The sequence below is a fragment of the Grampus griseus genome (genome assembly GCF_964374135.1).
Source record: "Grampus griseus genome assembly, chromosome: 3".
NCBI classification, from domain to species: domain Eukaryota; kingdom Metazoa; phylum Chordata; class Mammalia; order Artiodactyla; family Delphinidae; genus Grampus; species Grampus griseus.
Window position 1 is genome coordinate 169035081 of NC_139019.1, and position 5395 is coordinate 169040475.

Sequence of the window (5395 nt, forward strand, 5' to 3'; positions counted from 1 at the left end):
GTCCAGGTGTGTGTGTGTGTGTGTGTGTGTGTGTGTGTGTGTGTGTGTGTGTGTGTGTGTGTGTGTGTGTGTGTGTGTGTGTGTGTGTGTGTGTGTGTGTGTGTGTGTGTGTGTTGTGTGTGTGTGTGTGTGTGTGTGTGTGTGTGTGTTTATTTTTCAGCAGCTAAACAACTCTGGAGTCTCTGTGTGACCTTCTCAGCCCCTTCTTTGCTTTGCTCCCAAGGGCGTGAACGGGACAGGGCCGGACCTGAAGGTCTGTACCCAGTGCCTCGGACAAGGCCTGTCTGGGTTGTCAGAGATGCACTCACCATGCTTGCTCGGCTTGGAGAGAACCAGGTTGTGGGGGTCTTTCATCTCCCCCCGCCCACGTGCCAGAGTTTTACCCCCGTGTCGTGTTCTGTTCAGCCAGCAGAAGCGAGAAGCCTGCTGCTTTTCCTGTCCTGGGCCTCCCCGGCCATGTTGGGGAACCATGTGGCAGGCCGACCCCCAAAGATGTCCACGACCTGATCCCTGGGCCCTGTGACTACATTCCCTCACGTGGCAAAGGAGATTTTGCATGATGGGATTCAGTTAAGGATCTGGAGACAGGGAGATGGTCCTGGATTATCCGGGTGGACCCTAAACATCATCACAAGGGTCCTTTTAAGAGGGAGGCTGGGGGACTTCCCGGGCGGTCCAGTGGTTAAGACGCCGTGCTTCCAATGCAGGGGGCACAAGTTCGATCCCTGGTCAGGAACTAAGATCCTACATGCAAACCGCAACTAAGAGTTCGCATGCCACAACTAAGAAGTCCGCGTGCTGCGACTAATACCTGGTGCAGCCAAAAATAAATACGTAATAAATTAATTTTTTAGAAAAAGATGAACGAGTCAGGGGTTATAAAGTACAGCTTGGTGACTGCAGTTAACCGTCTTGCGTTGTGTATTTGCTAATTTTTTAAAAAAAAATAAATTTATTTATTTTTGGCCATGTTGGGTCTTTGTTGATGAGCGCGGGCTTTCTCTAGTTGCGGCGAACGGGGGCTACTCTTCCTTGCGGTGCTCGGGCTTCTCATTGCGGAGCATGGGGCTCTAGGCATGCAGGCTTCAGTAGTCACGGCAGGCGGGCTCGGTAGTTGTGGCTCGCGGGCTCTAGAGCTCAGGCTCAGTAGTTGTGGCGCACGGGCTTAGTTGCTCTGTGGCATGTGGGATCTTCCCGGACCAGGGCTCGAACCCGTGTCCCTTGCATTGGCAGGCAGATTCTTAACCACTGCGCCACCAGGGAAATCCCTGCATTATGTATTTGAAAGTTGCTAAGAGGGTAGGTCTTAAAAGTTCTCATTTCAAGAAAAGAAATATTTGTAATTATGTGAGGTGATGGATGTTAACTAGACTTATTGTGGTCATTTCACAGTGTATATTGGATACATATATCAAATCATTATGTTGTACACCTAAAACTAATGCTATGTTGTATGTCAATTACATCTCAAAAAAAACAAACAAAAGGTTAAACATTTGGGGGAAATAGTATGAAAAAGAACATGCAATGACAAATTCAAAATTAGGTGCCACAGAAAACCTGCCTGTCGACACTTAGTGATAGATACTTGCTGTATGTCAGGCACTGTGGTAAAATGATCTAGACTAAAAGTCTGCAAACTATAGCCTGAGGGCCAAAAGTACCCAAAGAGGTGTTTGTTTGTTGGCATGGCTAACAAGCTAAGAGGGTTTTAAAGCAAAGGTACACAACAGAGACCTCCTGTATCCCGCAAAGCTGAAAATATTTACTATCTAACCCTTTAGAGGAATAGCTTGCCTACCTGTTTTGAGACCACTGTACAGGACTTCTTCCTGTTACATCTTACTGCTTAGACTTAAATATTTCTCCCAGTCCATAGAAGATGTGAACAAAGGTGAATTACTGATATTCACAACAATGTGGCTGAAACTCACAAGCATGATGCTGAGTGAGAGGAGGCAGACACAAACGCATCCGCACGCTGATTCTCCTTTGATGAACAAAACTAAACTATGGGACTTTCCTGGTGGTGCAGTAGTTAAGAATCTGCCTGCCAATGTGGCAGGGGACATGGGTTCAAGCCCTGGTCCGGGAAGATCCCACATGCCGCGGAGCAACTAAGCCCATGCGCCACAACTACTGAAGCCCCCTGGCCTAGAGCCCGTGCTCCGCAACAAGAGAAGCCACCACAACGAGAACCGCTTGCAGTGCGACGCAACAGAGAGTAGCCCCTGCTCGCCACAACTAGAGAAAGCCTGCGCACAGCAACGAAGACCCAACGCAGCAAAAATAAATAATAATTCAATTAATAAAAAAAATAAAAACCTAAACTATGATGAGAAACCAGAAGGGTGGTTTCTCAGTGGGTAGGGATGGAGAAGGGGCCCTTGGGGAATTCTAGGGGATGGAAATGACCTCTATATCTCAATCAGGGAGTTGGCTACAGGGAGTGTGTACATACCCAAAAAAAACCACTGAGCTATCTGTCCCTTTAAGCTTTATAGACTTTGGTGCCTATGAATTATACGTCAACACAAATTAAGACAGAGAAAGTAGCATGAGGTGGCGCTGGGGGAAATGAGCCTTTTTGTTCGCTTCCGGGGGGAGTGCAAACAGGTACACTGTTCTGGACAAAATCGGGCAGTGTTTAGTAAGAGTGAGAATGTACTCCACGTCTGAAAAGTCCTAGAAGTTCCCTTTCTCTTCAGCCACCCTAGAGAAACCCTGTCAAAGGAGTCACATAATCCTTTTTTTTTTTTGGCCCCAAGGCATGCAGGATCTTAGTTCCCAGACTAGGCATGGGACCCGTGCCCCCTGCAGTGGAAGCACAGAGTCTTAACCACTGCACCACCAGGGAAGTCCCATCACCTAGTCCTTTCTATCAGCTCCAATAGGCAGGTGCTGTAATGATCGCTGTGTTACAAGAGAGTGAAACTGAGGCAGGGTTCAGCGGGCCCCCCTGTGGCCCCACCTCACGGCAAGTGTCAGAATAAGGATTTGAACCCAGCACTCAGACTACCCTCCCCCTCATGCCATCCCCGCACTGTTCATAACCACCAACTTATAAGGTGTTAATGCCTGCCTGGGGGGAAGAGTGGCAGGAACCAGCATGTCCAATGACAGGGGACTCAACAAACTGTGATATGGCAATGCTTAGTGAGACCATAATACACTTAAAAAGAACAACGTTGGGGGACTTCCCTGGAGGTCCAGTGGTTAGGACTCCATGCTTCCAATGCAGGGGGCACGGGTTCGATCCCCGGTCAGGGAACTAGGATCCCTCAAGCCGTGTGGCACAGCCAAAAAAGGAAAAAAAAGAGCAAGGTCGGGCTACATATATTGGCTTAGAAAAATGTTGGAGACATCTTCAACAGAATAAAGCTAAGTATTGATAACATCTATATCCAGGGTCAGCAAACCAGCAAACCACGGCCACTGTCTGGCCTGCGGCGTTGGGTCTTCGTTGCTGTGCGCCAACTTTCTCTAGAGCAGGGGCTACTCTTCGTTGTGGTGTGCAGGCTTCTCATTGCAGTGGCATCTCTTGTTTCGGAGCACGGGCTCTAGGCGCGCGGGTTTCAGTAGTTGTGTGTGGCGCACCAGCGTAGTTGTTTCACAGCATGTGGGATCCCTAGGGATCAAACCTGCATTGGTGGGTGGATTCTTAACCACTGCACCACGAGGGAAGTCCCTGCCACCTGGTTTTGTAAATAAAGTTTTATTGACACACAGCTGACACCCATTTACTGAGGTATCACCTGTGACTGCTTTGGGGCTACAGCGGCAGCATAGGTAGTTGTAATAAAGACACTATGGTGCCTAAGACCGACAATATTTTACTAGCTGGTCCTTTACAGAAAAAAGTTTGCTGACTTCTGGCCAATTTGAATAAAAAGCAAAGCCAGACCAAAGGATACCAAATATCACATTCATGGATGCGTGTAAACGTGTGTGCAAAAGCGGAAAACGGAACGAATGGGCCCCCAAGTGGGAGTAGGAATGTGGACCTCAACCAGGACCTTCTTTTTTCTTTAAATGAAGGGAGGTGCACAACCACACCTGTCTGCAGGTGGTCAAATTTATCCATCTGCAGCCCATGGCTTCCCATGGAAACCTCGGATGTTCCAGCCGTGTTACCATCTCTGAGCCTCAGTTTTCTCACCTATAAAATGGACACGGTCAAACCTACCAGGAACAGTTGTTTTAAGACATGGATAAGGATTTCCCTGGCGGTCCCGTGGTTAAGACTCCACAATTCCACTCCAGGGGGCACGAGTTCAATCCCGGGTCGGGGAACTAAAGATCCCACGTGCCACAGAGCGCAACCAAAAAACTAACTAAATAAATAAAAGACATGGATCAGATGACCACCAAGATGTGTTTGGCCTGGGAACAGGCACCTAATGGACGCTCCAAAAATTGGTGATGGGTGTGGGGTGGAGAGGCATATGGGAAGATGGGTTTCATGCCTGCTCCGCCTCCAGCTCAGGAGGCCCTAAAGGCAGGGACCACTTCTTCCCCCATCCCCACCCCGATGTATCCCCAGAACCTAGACATGCTTGGCACACAGTAGGCGTTCAAGAAAATTTCTCCCTCACAGGCGACAGGCACTAAGTGAGGCACTGAGGTGGGGGGACAGGGCGGGGGTGGGGGACTTAGCATCCTGATAACTTACCATTTGCATTTCCCTCCCAAGAACCTTTCAGTGAACTTTGGCCTGGAGTCCATGCACCGTTTGGGAGAGCTGATGATAAAATTCAGGGTGTCCAATGAACAGACGGGAAAAAACCCTCATATCTTCATTTGCACTGACTCAACTGGTATTTGCCATTTCCTCAATTATGAATGAAGGACTTGTGGCTTTGTTTCTGGTAGAAAGCCACAGGCATTTCCATATCAGATCACACTGCTGCAGGTGGCTCAAAATACAGCTGACCCTCGTTATTACTGAACACTCACTGTGGGGATTAGATTTTGTTAGTTAATGTGGTGATACACACAGAGGTAGAACCCTAAGCCTGTTTGTTTGTTTCAGTATAGCTCTATTTCAAAAGTCTTTTTGAAGTGATTGTCTTGCAAGTATTTGAAAACAATTTTTTGTGGTGGTAAAAAATATACTAAACATGAAACTTACCTTTTAACCTTTTTTTTTTTTTTTCGGTTTTGACTGCACGGTGTGGCATATGGGATCTTAGTTCCCCGACCAGGAATTGAACCCACATCCCCTGTGGTGGAAGTAGGAGTCTTAACCACTGGACCACCAGGGAAGTACCACCTTTTAACCATTTTTAGGTGCACAGCTCAGTGGCATTAAACACATTCACATTGCTGTGCAACCATCCCCACCATCCGTCTCCAGAACTTTCTCATCTTCCCAAACTGAAACTGTCCCCATGAA